The sequence below is a fragment of the Nothobranchius furzeri genome, chromosome 13 (assembly GCF_043380555.1).
Source record: "Nothobranchius furzeri strain GRZ-AD chromosome 13, NfurGRZ-RIMD1, whole genome shotgun sequence".
In the NCBI taxonomy this organism is placed as follows: domain Eukaryota; kingdom Metazoa; phylum Chordata; class Actinopteri; order Cyprinodontiformes; family Nothobranchiidae; genus Nothobranchius; species Nothobranchius furzeri.
In genome coordinates this window covers 44,640,438-44,655,188 of record NC_091753.1, presented here as the reverse complement: position 1 = coordinate 44,655,188, position 14,751 = coordinate 44,640,438, and the positions used below count along the sequence as shown (strand labels likewise).

General features: G+C 39.7%; 1 protein-coding gene across 10 annotated transcripts in view; it reads right to left on the bottom strand.

Annotated features, from left to right (window-relative positions):
- Positions 1 to 9,124, bottom strand: part of tenm4 (teneurin transmembrane protein 4) — a 224,535-nt gene extending 215,411 nt beyond the window's left edge. For all 10 annotated transcript variants that reach the window (XM_054742618.2, XM_054742619.2, XM_054742620.2 and 7 more), the window contains exon 1: positions 8,891 to 9,124. The gene's annotated coding sequence lies outside the window, so the exon portion shown is untranslated. The remainder of the gene's footprint in view (positions 1 to 8,890) is intronic.
- Positions 9,125 to 14,751: the final 5,627 nt, after the last annotated feature.

The window sequence follows — 14,751 nt, the reverse complement described above, 5'->3', positions numbered from 1 at the left end:
TTTCAGGATTTTCTGAATTGTGTGAAATGACCAAATAAAAAAAGGAAAAACAAAACGATTTTGTGGTCACCCCCCCATCAAGGTCAAATTGTTTAGTCCTGACTAAAGGAAACTTATTGAGTCAAGAGCCAAACAGAAGAGATGAACATAAAAAGTCTAAAACCACCAGGTGCCCGATTCAGGAAGAAAAAAGAGGAGAAAGATAAAGGTATGTACGCTCTCATGATGCATGTTTTCCATTTTTTAACCAGTTAACTGGGATTTTAACGGTTAAATTCGGTCAACTAATTGCTAACAGGGCTGAAATATTGAAACGAATATTCAAATGGTTTGCAAAAAATTCCTTCGTTTTTTACTGATTCAAACTAGGATTTGTTAAATGCTCACTGCAGCCTTTGGCCTGCCTGAACAACAACAAACACATGTTGATCATGTTCACAGAATAATAAATAAAACAACTCTACAAGCAGAAGAAAACTCCCCAGTCACCACTAACTATCCTGTTTATTTATTGCAGATGGCTGCACTGATTATTTTTTACATGATTTGTTCTGTAAAAGTTGGCATTTTTGGGGGGCTTAAAGGGGGCCTCGCCCGGGGAGTAATTCCATGTAGAACCGCCACTGTTTACAACATAAGTCGTCTCAGGGTACTATAATGAAAAGCTTGTATGAGGCGAAAAAAGTTTTAGAAGCAGCTGAAATCGTTGTTATATTCATGGAAGCATTGTGTGCAAACTAGAAGGCAAAGTTTAAAAGACAGACAGAAAGCTGGCGCCAACGTAATAAAAAGGAAAACTCAGACGTGAAAATGGTTTAATTACTTAAAAGGAAGGTTTAATAAGTGAGGAGTATGATAAGCTTCCCGTCCTGTGCCTCGGCTTTCATCTAGTCTTAATTCGCATCCGCTTAAAAAAAGGAGCCTCTGTCATGGCAATCACAGCTTTAACTCGAAGCTACAAATGAGCTAAAGATTGTGGGAGAATTCAGAGCAGAAGTCAGGCACTGTGAAGCAAAATCTCACTAACCGGGTCTGACTCTGTGGAGTTTTTCAACAAGTATCCTCTTAGTCAAAGTTGGAATAAACCTCTCGGGACCATTTTCAATTTTTGACCTTCTAAAAATAATCCCCACGAGGGCAAATAGTAAACAGTATCATAACATAAGTCTTAAACACTGTAAAACATTTCAGTTATGCTAGCTTTTGCCAAACTGCTAACAAACATTTGCTTCATCTGAGTATAAAAGAAAAGGGCCAGAAACAGATCAGATTTCATACACTGCTGAAACGTAACTGTTCACACTGAATATCAGCAATCCAATTAGTACGATGGAATATCCTCTTTCCATTTCATTTCCCAAAACTTAATTCTTCCACTTCGTTCTTCAACTATCTTATTGAAGATGCTACAGCAGCTTAGGAGACCCGACATTCAAGACTGTGAAGAGAAAGCTCCATATTGGGACCACACATCAACACGCTTCTACAACATCCAGCCACTGTTTTAGTTGCTGGTGCTGTACAGGCCCAATATGGATCCAAACGTGACGCTACACTTTCGACTGCTTACTGTATATGTTGCCTTTTCAACTGTAAACCACTGGGGGTTAATTACCTGAAAATTGACTGCTGTTTCACTGTCTTGCATAAGATTGTCGTGGTCATGATGAAATGCCACTTGGGAGACAGTTCTGATGGGACAATTTGAAGATGCAGATAATAAAGGATGCCACTTTGTTAGCCTGATAGCTGTAAGGAATGTGATTGCTGTCAGCTAAATTGCCCTTTAAAATGTTACTTTCAAGTGTTGCAAGGACATCTTATTATTATTCCCTGTCACTATTTTTGGGGCCCAATGCAAGCTGAGGACATGCTGTTAAGACTGATAGCTTTTTTATCCGCTGTGCACGACTGTAGCAGGCCACGGCATATACCCACAACATTATGAGTGGGGCAATTTGCTGCAGTGCATTTAACTCAAGTGGTGTAAAACACATTGACCCGACAGCTGGGCTTAGTCAGACTGCGAGCAGTATTTGGGAGCAGTTTGAAATGGTCAGCCTCAATTTCTCTCCATCAGTGTTGAGTTCTTTAGTGCATGATGGGCAATCCCACATAAAGGTTTGCAAGGCCAGCACTGTCAAACCTGCTTGATTAGGGCAAACCGTTTGATGATGCCAACGCTGAGATTTAAATTTTAAAGCATTGTAATGTTTTCAGCTGTCTTCAGTTTTATCTCTTTTTTGATTTTTTTTTTTTTGCATATCTTTACCCTTTTCTTCCAGAAAAAAAAATGCAGACATGTTTTACTAGTCACATTAAGGAAAGTAGATCTAGTCAAGCCAGGCGTACACTTTGTGATTTTCTGCCCATTTAGAGTTGATTTTCCACTCGTGTGACAATCTTTGAATTCAGACCGAATTTTGTGTTGTGCAGTGGTTCCTAAACTGGGCTCTGCGACTGCCACGGGGGTCCCCACAGGATTGCAGGAGGTCCTCAAAATTTTTGTTGCTGCCGAGGTTGTAAAGTTAGCAAGCTTTTATTTGTAAAACTGACATTTTTTAAATCCCAATAACACACCCAACAGTATAATCAAAACTCTGTATTAAAGTTGTAGCTGTGTGACTGTATTAAGTTTGTAAATGATCACATTTATTGTGTGTGTGTGTGTGTGTGTGTGTGTGTGTGTGTGTGTGTGTGTGTGTGTGTGTGTGTGTGTGTGTGTGTGTGCGTGCGTGCGTGTGTGTGTGTGTGTGTGCGTGTGTGTGTGTAGGAGTTGGGGGCTCTCGGCTTGTCTTGGTCATGTGTAAGGGGGTCCTCTAGGGAGGACCCCCTTGCACATGTTTAGCTCTCGACCGGCAATCGTTTTGTTACATAAAAATCCAACACGTTTGAAATTCTGCTTGTTCCTTGTGAGGAAATCTACCGATGTCCCTAATGTACTAGCACATCTACCCAGTCATTTCTGTGTCCATGTACATAGTCTCTTTTTAGTCTACACTTCTTCTTGAACACAGGCAAGGTTGGTCAAGAAACCACGTTTGCTGTGTTTACATCAAATGAAAACAGATCCCCAAACCTTGGTTTCACTTCCTACTTCCATTCACTTTCTCACTCCAACAAGATAAACCCTTCCTGTCCTACAACTACGACACGCTTCAAGGACAATATACCTTAATAATGGGAAAATCTCTGACTGACTTTATGAGATTCTTTTGTGGTAGAGACACAGCAGTTGATGCAAATGGCACAAAAGCACTTCCAAAACCACTCATTCCAAGAAATAAATATCCACGAGACAATACTTGACATAAAAATTAAGTGCATTTTCAAGTAACAATTTCATCAGGTAAATTTAAAAAAACTAGGTCTGCATAGCAACCACGCAACAATGTCCTGCATACTGCCATTTTTTGACTGCAAAATCTTAAATAAGGACAACCAAGTCCTTAATCATGAAAATGGTATGTCCTAGTGTTAAGGAAACAGTCTTCTATGTGCTGGGAGCATTACCATCCAAGAATATGGAGATAAGCTTTTTGCGCTAAGTGCACCTGTAAAATTGTTTCATATTATTTGGCTGTGAACAACCACGCAAGGCAACCATCAGCTCTAATGACCCCACTGAGATGGCCGTTCCTCCCATTACCTTTCCATTTTACAAAAACGGAAAAAACACTGTCAGGTGAAGTACTAATGGTTGCTATGCATACAAATCTGAGAAGGTTTATAACTGACAATGCTCCATTTTATTTTTGTAATAACCACAATAAAGCAGATCTGAGTTCAGCTCCCTTGACATCTACTGTTCAGTTCCATGTGACTAAACTTCTTTTGATCTGTTTTTATTTTTCTTTCAAGACCTCACATGGTAAATGTCCTGTATTTGATCTAGTGCCTTCTTGAGTCCTGGAACCACTCAAGGCGCTTTACAACATAATCAGTCATTCACCCTTTGACACCCTGGTGGTGATCAGCTACACTGTAGCCACAGCTACCCTGGGGCACAATGACAGAGGTGAGTCTGCTGTACACAGGTGCCACCGGTCCCTCCGACCACCACCAGCAGGTGAGGTGGGCTAAAAAGTGTCTTGCCTAAGGACACAACAGCAACAGACTGAGCGGGGCTCGAACCTGCAACCTTCCAATTATGAGGCAAACACTTAACTCCTTTGCAACCGTCGCAAATGCTGACATTTCCATCAAAGTAAAAATAAAAAACAACTTTATTTTCATTTAGTGTCATTTTTATAGAGCTAAAGTGTTTTTCAGTTTCTTTTTGGCTGTTCTTTAGTGAAACAAGGAAATAAAACAGTTAAGTTCTCCAAATAAATATCTTTATGCAACTTTCTGTCACAATTATGAATATTCTGCAAGAACAAAATGTCCCTCTTACATTTTAAAGGTGTGGAACACTGAAAAATATTGTTTATTGTTCATTTTAATTATAATCAATCGTTTTCATGTGGGCTGAACGTGAAAACAGTTTTCTACACTTGTGATAGAAAATAAAAAATCCAGAGAGATCTACATCACACTGTCACTTAACATTCACGGACTCTCCCATCTTGACTCGCGACGTGGAAGGCTGTCGTTGCATTAGCGTCTGGGAAGGAGCAGAGAGCATCTTGTCTAGTAGAAGCTAACCATTAGCATTAGCGACTGCACCGTACTGCAGAACTCCTTCAGGCTTGTGTTACTCCTGGGGATAAAACATCAGTTTTGCAGAGCAGTCAGTGGGAGAGTCACGCTGCTGTTAGCCAATCAGAGTCAAGCTGTTCATATATCAGAAAGTAAGACTCCAAATCCTGTCATCTGAAGCTTCTTTCTCCTCCAGCTGAATTATCTGTGCTATTACAGGCGCTACTGGGCTTTTTATCCCTAGAGTAGGACTTACAAGGCAATAATTTCTCCTAGAGACACTGCAAATGTATTAATTAAAAAAGTGTTACACACCTTTAATATCCTTCAATTTTAGGAAATGCATTATCTTAATAATAGTAAGTAAAATACATCTGCTGCAGCATTTTCACTATCAAAGTGCACACATTTGTCTCTAAATACAACCGTTCACATTGTTTTGTAAAATATCCAGGTTTAATGCATTAACTGTGCCCACCGTGACAACTGAAACACCCCCACTCCATGCCTGGAGGACAATGTTTCTGCTTTGTTATCTAAAATGCTATCAGTTAGAGGAAGATAAGAGAGGGTGGCAGATATTTAGGGAAACCTGAACAGACTAAAGCTTCATTGTTGCACTGCGCAGACAAGAAAATATCAAAGCACAGTATGTACGGATAACGAATACCACACCTGTGAATTATCATTTTCTCCAGCAGAAATAAGAGTCATCTTAAAAATCGCTACATGCTCACCGCTATGGTGCTGCACACAAAGAGGAGTCTGTTGCTTCGTGTCCTGGAAAAGAAACGCTATCCTGTGTCTGGGAGTTGAGGTGCATAATTTCAAACTTACTCCTCCTGCACTCTGAGTGACTTTGACTTACGGTGCACCAAACAGGTATAACATTCCAAATATTTGGAAAATTATAGGTTAAAATACAAAGAAAAGGATGTTTGATTACTATTTTTTGGATGAAACAAAACATGTGGTTGGAGTCATAGCGATACTCTAGCAAGATAAAAGCTAATTCCTGATACATTTCTACTTAAATCATAAAGATGTAATTTTTATGAAGTGAAGCTATCGAGCTGTTTTTGAACATTGGAACTTTACAGTGAAAATAAAAGCTACGTGGTGTTTTCCCTCTCTATCACTCTCTTAAGAACCAAGCAGCTCTCTTTACTCTGCCCTGCAAAAAAATATAAGCTCATTATAAGCTCATTTTTAGTGGAAATCTGAAACAGATCATAAATTATGATCATAATTTTTGCATATTTTTCTAACATCTTCACATAGTATTTGGTTTAGTATTTCAGTTTAATTCATGCTTTAATATGATACCATGAGCTAAAATATGTTCATCCAAGTGGCATGACCTGCTGAATAAAGGGTTAAAGCACATGCAGCTAGCTTAAAAACCCTTTCTAGAAAAGCACCACTAACCTTAAATATCTACGTTTTTTTCCAAAGAAGTGAAATGTGAGAACGTAAAGGTTCTGTCTGAATTTATTATCAAAAATTCCCACTCAGTTGCCGTGGTGTGCAAATGTAGCAATGCATCTTTTGTAGCATTTAGCATTTGTTAGCATGCTAAAAGTAGCTACTTTTATTTTTTTTTAACTCTGTATAAACAAGCATTGCCCATACTTCTTTGATATTGTGATGCTATTTAAATGTGATTTGCATTTTTTTCCCTTTTGTTTTTAATTTTATTGCTTCAAGTTTGCAAAATGCTGCCAGGCTATAAGAGCTAACTCTACCAAGGAAATGGGCGTCAATCAAAGCTAAAAACCCAACTCTGCTCCAGTCATCGGGTAACACATGTGCTTTTGATTTCTGTGGTGTACTCTAAGTGCGATAAAAGGCAGGAGTTGTTCTGTCAACATTTTAAAAAAGATGAGGTGTGTGTGTGAGTGTGTGTGTGCGTGCGTGCGTGCGTGCGTGTGTGTGTGTGTGTGTGTGTGGAAAAAGCTAAGAGAGGGAACTGCCTGGCTTCATGTCCAATAAAGTGGTGTAATCGTGACAGCTACCCATTTGTTTTTTGTGAGATAAATCACAAGATGACAGACTGTAGCTCCAACTAATGCTTCAGGCTTGAAACCCCACCTCCCCAGTAGGTATACGGTGAAACCCTGATGTAAGATTTAAATGAAAACAACCAAAACTGTAATATTTCACCCAACTGACATAATTGTTTAATTTTAGGGTTTATCTGTTGTGTCTTTGTCATCTACATTATTCTCTTCCAACTAATCAAGGATAACTTTCTCTTCTCTCATCCACTCTATCCATTCCTTTCACACACAGCCAGTGGCTCCCCAGATGATGGTACAGTTCTCATAACAATTATTACTTCAAATACACAGTATCCCCTTCTGAGAAACTCCAGGGAGAGAGAAGCATTTCATTGTTTCTTCCCTGTCATCTTGCTGCCCTCGTACATTCACAACATTAGTTCAAAGCAACAATCGTTTATGGAACATAACAAGGTCCAACTACATGCTTGCATGTCGTCCTTCCAAGGACAGCTTGTTTGTACGCATGATGGTCGTGCACAAAGCTCACAATGAAGCCACGACTAAGGTTCAATGAAATAAAAAGACGAGCAACAGATTTTTCATTTGTGCCTACAAAAGGGTGGGTTGTTCCTCTTCTGCTCGTGCACAGAGCCAGCGCTTCTCAGAGCTCATCAGCACCACAAAGAACAAGCGGGAGAATGCAGCCTTGCTCTACAAAGGTTAACCTCGAGGGGACCTAACAACTTCAGACGTCTCATTTGGTGCTTCCACCAAACACTTGCCACGGAGGATCGAGGGTCTTTGGATTCCCCTGGTTTTAACCTTTAATATCTGAGGTCATGAACCCCCCCCCCCCCACACACACACACACACACACACACACACACACACCCCTCCCACACCCACTATGATCAGTAGTGACACTTGAGTTCAAACACCCACACACACCCTCCCCCCAAATCCACAGACTGGGAATCTAGATGTCTGCAGCATGTTCTGGGAAAACCCAACTTACCCCTCCAAATAATAAGAATCTTTAGTATTTTTAACTCTACAAAGCGGAATTAAAAACCCATGCGAGCAGTTAGGATTTGCTTCATGTTTTCATTATTAGAAAAACCTTTAAACCAAAAACTCCGATGAGGATCACAAATGTCCATAACACTACAGTGGTATTCTCTGAGGTGTAGGTCTAACAACGTGCACAGTCTGTGTAAAAATCAGATTTATGTTGTGTGTGTAGGGCCCCAAAAATGGCTCCCAGGGGTCCAACCTCATCCTCCTATTCCTCCAAGTCTTCCAAGCTCATGTGAACTGCATTATACATGTGAACCGTCCTTTTTTCCTCCAGTTCCTTTGACTTCTGTGATAATGCGGTTTTAAAGGCTTTCCCCTCATAAATTAACAATAAAAAAGTCCAATTGCATTATAATAAATTCAACGCTGAATTTCATACGACTTTAATTACACAACTAGGCTGCAGTTTCTCTTGATTTATTGAAAACCATGGCGTTTTCTTGGGAGCAGATTTTGATCATGAATTTTATTCATGTTATTATTATTATTATGCTGCAGTAAAAGTATCAGCTATGCAGTTTTCTCTGGGTCCTGTTCTCTTTTTTTAAAGCAGCAGCAACAAAGGTGGAGCTGCTGCCACATTCAATCATGCTACAACAAAGTTGAATGAAAGAGCCCACCTGTAAAAAATAATAAGAATAACCAGGTGCAAGAGAGTTTGGGAGCTTGAAATCCAATGCATTTGTGATTTAATGCTTTATGCAAACATGCAAAACAGAAATGCACAGCGGTATAATGTCGCAGCCTGCACGCAGAAAGACTGGGTTAGTCAGAGGCAACATCAGGGTCTCTTTTAGAGATCCTAAAATCAGCTCCTTGATGTTCCACATCACCCAGAACACTGCGCCCTCTCCTTTTCCGCTGGACTTTTATTATTTTAATCCTTTTACGAGCAAATCGGCGCAGAGCAGCGATGCTGAGGCGGGCTGGGAGACCCTTTCTGGAGCCGTGGAGCAGGTAAGGCTTCCTCACGAAGCACCGCTCCGTTTCTCGGACGGAAAAACGGACAAACGCGTTAAAACGCACAAACACACGCTGCAGCGAATAAACTGGTGTTTCCCCCCTTATGCGTTATCCCCCCCCCGGTTTTATTTATTTATTTTTTATTTTTTGCAACGCAAAGCTTCTCCCACAAAAAATAAACAAATAAACGTAAAGACGAAGCTTACCATTCTGGAGAGCATCTCAGCAGGCCTGTCCCGTTGATAATTCACCCCCAAATAGAGCCTTTATCTCTCTACTTCTCCCTTCTTTGCGGGTTTAGTAGTGAACCAGAGCAGGAGAGAGTATTTCCACTGTTCACGACGCGGTCACGGCGGAGAAATCCTCCTCTTCCTCAAGGTGCTGCTGCTGCCGCTGCGCTCACGCGGGCACATGGGAAACGCAGCCGTCCAAGACGCCCATTAACCAGCACAGCCCTGCCCGAAAATAATAACAACAATATCTAAATATACGCGAGGGGGTAAATCCTCTATGTGAGATAGCTCCTCCACTCAGCACGGAGTAGGGAGATAAAGGTGGCGAGCCCGGTGTGCCGATATGATGGGAATGGTTCAGCTGCGTCTCCCTCACGATTCACAATTACGAGTTTGGAGCGATCGAGGAGTGCGCGTCCGTGCGTGGTCGCCCCCTTCGGTTAAAGCTTCCACACATCCGCCCCGGCAGTTTCTGTCTCCCTCTCTCTCCCGGAATAGCTGATATAATCCTAAAAGGGGGGTTTAAAAAGTCCAAAGAGGTGACTTATATTATTAACCTTCAGCGCGTTTGACTTAGTGGCTTTAGAAGGGCTTTATTATTTTATTCTATTAGAAGATAACAATTAAACAAATTACTTATAAAGGGTCAAAATCGAATCTGAGCAATCAGAATAAAGGTGATAATTGAGTCTTCTTTAATTTTAAAACACATTATTTCTCTTTCATTTAGTTACTTTTATCCCAATTTCCACACTGATTTCTGCTTCAAATCCTAAAAACCATCCAAATTGAATCCCTTTTCACTTCCTGTTAAACAAATCATATTTCCTCTAAACTGCATGAAATTGTTTACTAATCTGCTGAGATTAGTCCTGAAATGCTTTAATCGTTACTAAAATATTGACTCTGTAAGAGGATTGTGTGATTATTATTGTTTTAAATGATCTTTGTCAACATTAATCAATAAATAAATGCCAGGAGGAAATACAATCAACTTTTGTTTGTGAATTATTTCAATTATGTATGACGGATCAGCCACCTTCACAGGTAAACAAATGTGATGTTTGATGAGTTTCCTTATTTAATCTGACACAAACAAAGCTTAGACTAAATTAGATCCCAGTCTTGAAGTGCAGCAGCCACCCTTGTATTTTTGTTGCAGATCTTTGTGCAGATCACTTTAGGTTAACAAGGAGCCCATCTGGCTTTTGTGGGGTCAGATTCAGATCCTAAATCCACTGCTATGTACTCGTCTCAAACTCCCAGTTTCTTGGGGTAAAAAAGGCCGGTCAAGAGTTCTCAGCCCTGGAAGTGTGTTTGGTCACCCAGAGAACAAGAGCGGGGCCATGTGTGGCCTTTAATTCACCACATTGTCTGCCAAAAAGCTAATCTTAGCCAGGCTCGGAGCCTCGCTGCTCACTGGCTGAGTGAAAAGTTAAATATGCTTTCAAATGTAAAACCTGAGACTGGCCCAGTATTGTCGGTTGTGTCATTGTGGGAATGAGACTTGCCGTTGACCCAGGCAACAAGTGGAAAGGGGCCCAGTTGAGTTTGAGTAGCTGCATTCAGGCTAATGTTTGCAGGTGGTGGGCTGTAATTCAATGGCTACACACCAATTTTCATGCCACACAATGTTTGAAAAATAAAGTGATGGCTCGCTGTGGTGGTCCATGCTCGGCCGTCAATCAGAATTTACAGCAAACAGCACATTATATGTGGAAACTCCCCTTTTAATGTGACCTTCAAAATAAAGAAGGGATTTTCATCTACATTTGATGAATACCTTCCATTTTCTTCTATAAACGTCGTAGTGAAACTATTTTAAACTCACCACTAATGCCACAGAATTCACTATTTAAATGAAAATGATGATTATAAAGCTTCCGTGGAACGGTACCACATCACAGACAAACAGCGAGCCGATGTGCAGAGAGGAAGGAAGTTGACGTTTTCTCCGGGTTTGTGAAAATCGTACAGAATTTTTTAAGCAAGTATATGACTTAGATGTCCTGATCCACCATCAATATCAAATTAATAATGTTTTCTCTGCATGAATATTGCAAGTATAAAAAGTAACTGTTAGCTAGTTTACCATCTGTGAAACATAATAGGTCAGGTAAATAAATTAAAATTTGTTTATAGTGCCCCCTATAGGACAAAACGTGTATTTTTAACTCTGAGTAGCAATTAAATAAAACATAAGTAAAATACTATCTTAATGAAGACACTGAGCCCCAACTATAGGATTAAATAGATATGCAGACACACACACACACACACACACACACACACACACACACACACTACAAACTGTAGCATCCTATAAAATGTTATTTGAAAAGTCACAACTGAAATGCAAACATTACACTTTTAGAAATAAAATTTCAAACTTTTGACATCATTCCCTGATGAACGCAAATTTAAAAGAGAAAGGTGCGATTATTAGAAGTTGGATGTTGCTAAAAGTTGTGGAATATTATCTTAATCATCATAGAAAGAACCTGAAATGGGAGAAAGAGAGATTAGCTCTGACTGATGGAGGTGTCATTGGACCGACTGTAGAATGGAGTTCCCTCATCCTGTCCATCGACATATATCAATGAGATCCTGTCACAACTCTCACTCCTAAAGTTTCCATAGATTTGTAGCATAAATGTAACTTTGTCACCTTTACACCTCGGTCACATTGGTGTTACATCAGAAATATGACTAAAATGTGATTGGCAGCGTGTTTAACCCCAGAGTTGTATGGAGTGTTGGGCAAGATAATGTAATCATTTATAGTTACTAATTACTTCTTCAAAAAAAAAACTAACAGTTACAATATTATAAAAGTAACCAGGAAGAATAACTGTTTTGTTATTTTTTTCATTAAATCATCCAAGAAAAATTAACATGAACTATAAACAGAAAACACTATTTTAAACTATTAAAATGTCAGATATGACACTAGACCCCATCCCATCCATCCATTGTCTGAACCCGCTATGCCCACGTGGGTGGGTGGGGGGGGGGGGGGGGGGGGTCATCTCTAGCAGTCAGTGGGCAATCAGGTGGGGAACAGAGAGCCAGTTCATTGCAGGGCAACGCAGAGACACACACACACACACCTAAGGAAAATTTAGACGGATCAATCAATCTAACAGTCATGTTTTTGGACTGTGGGAGGAAGCTGGAGTACCCGGAGAGAACCCACGCATGCACAGGGAGAACATGCAAACTCCATGCGAAAGAGCCCAGGCTGGGAAGCGAACCCAGGACCTTCTTGCTACAAGGCAACAGCTCTAACCACTGCACCACTGAGCAGCCCAACACTAGACCCCAAAATAAATATTTTAATAAAATTTATAATTGCAAATGGATTTAGTTTTACCAGTAGAACAGGGGTGGATCTACATGGGATTGCATCATGAGATAAAATTACTGACAACTGATGTAGAAAAGCACTTTGTTCCTGGGCAAATATTACATTTCATATAGATTCTTGCATTTTAACTCTGAAGAGAAATAATGCTGGTATTTATTTTTCCGTAAACTATGCATAATTGCACATTGTATTAGCATTCCACTACTGAAAATCTAGAGACAGTAAATATGACTAGTAGAGTGACTTCACAGATATCTATGAATAAAGATCCTTAAAAATGATGCTAGAACAAACAAATATGACCAAAGACTTAAATTTGCTGACTTTGGTCAGACCCAAAAGAAGTTTTGACACTTGGTTAGTTCTAGGAACACCTGAGTGCCCAAGACATGTTCTGACAGACTCTGTTACAGCTGGACTAAAAGATCAGGAACACTAACTGGTTCCAGTTGGATGACTAGAGGACGATCTAGGAAGTTTGCAGATCATGTAGAGGAGTAAACAGTCTGACGTCTGAGAGGTAAGCAGGTGAGCAGATCTTTTATGGGAAATGCTACAGTCGCATTGAGAAGGGTACAGCTAAAGACCGTAAAGCAGATCTACGCCTGCAGCAGTCAGTGCATCTACATGTGAATAAGTGGATCTAACATAATAAACTGGGAGCCTTTATCCTAGTTTACATGTACGTTAGAAAAGCAAATTCATTCCACTCCAGTACACTGAGTAAACCCACTGAGTGAATCTGCTCTACGGTTTCTGATTGTCCCCGCCTCCATCTTCTTCTTCATTTAATTGCCCGTGATGCTCTTGGACGTAAGCATCTGTCCCTTTAGCTCGGGGTCAGATGGGGACAGTTTCAACACACCTCACTGCTGCATTATAGCAACGCACTGCATTTTCCCATCGGTAAAAGAAACAGCGTTATAATGATGGAGAAAGTAATTAATCTGATTACACGTTACTAAAAAAATAATAATAATTTCTGTTAGTAAAGTTGTTGGGCAAGGGTTGTTCCTATGGCTGGTTGTATGTAAATTACTGTGAAATGTGAATTTTATGGTAATGTGAAGAATTTTCTTCGAAAGACAGAAGTTATCTATTTTGAAACTGTAACCTCACTTTCATCAAAACAAATCTCCATTTCTCCATACTGAGGTCATTCAAAAAGCCATCTAAAGCAGGTAAATTACTAATTTTTGTAATTTCTGCACAGAAACTGGGTTAAAAAGAACTTTAAATGATAAAAACCTAAAACACAGAAGTATCCAGAACAAATGTCCTCCCATTACTGCTGCAGCTTCTGTTCTTCATCTCCAGATGGAGATAAGATCACCTGTTCGCTGCAGCAACATAGTGCATGGTTGTCTGCTTCCATAATCACCTCGTTATTTGCTGAACATCTGGAACGAGACAGAATGTGCTAAAATTATTTTGTTCCATTAAAAAAACAGGATTTTTTGAGTGTTTCATATTTATTTATTTATTTATTTATTTTCAGATTCTGGTCTGTTTGGACTTTCAGGTTTAATCTGTTGGATTTCCCTCTCTAGCTGCACAATCCTGTAATATTTAAGCAAACAACATGTTGGCTTTAGAAGTAAAGCTTGACGCTGTGACTCAAATTAAATGCTCCATAAAACATCTAATTAGTGGATCTTTGGCCACGCTTTACCACACCTCCATGTCCCCCGCCTTCTTTTCCCTTTTAACCCATCAGGACCAGCAATGCTTGCTGCTCTGCGACTTCATTAGAGCACATCTAAGGAAATAACTGAAAAACAAGAATTGAATCTTTATGATAAAAGGAAGGTTTTTAATTGCATTGTTTATGATGAAGGTTCCTCTAATTCTAGTTATTTTTTCACCACACGCTGAGAGGGAAACAGCAGCAAAACAAACCCGTGCAACAACTACATTTGAAACCAATTAAGATAAATTTTATTAAATGCCACCTGAACACGACTCATGACTCTGACTTTTTACATATTCATCCTCATTTTAGTAATATTTACCAAAAGGATTAGCTCCAGTTCGACCTCCCTGAAGATTCAGAAGAAAATAAATGTGTCTACTTTATTGAATTGAGCCCTAAATTATTAATAAATAATAATTTTTTGGATTAAACCCTATTGGAAAATGCAAATTCATTGTGCATATTCCCTCCTTTTCAACATGCATCAAAACAATAACATTCTCAGGTGTATGATGAACCTTTTATTGTGAAGCTTTGCAGGATGTTTTGGTCCTTTCAGTGTCAAAACTGTCACGTCTGATTAGAGTTGCTGTGAGTAAGAACACTGATTAGAACATCATGATCAGAATATGTCATTACAGATACCGTCGCACATGTTTGTGGACCCAAATGAGCCGACATTGAAGGTGGAGAGAAAAGTTTAAAAGGAAAAAGTAGGAAAAACAGAAACGGGATAATAATATCAGAAGAAATTCAAAGCAACAAAAGCCAATG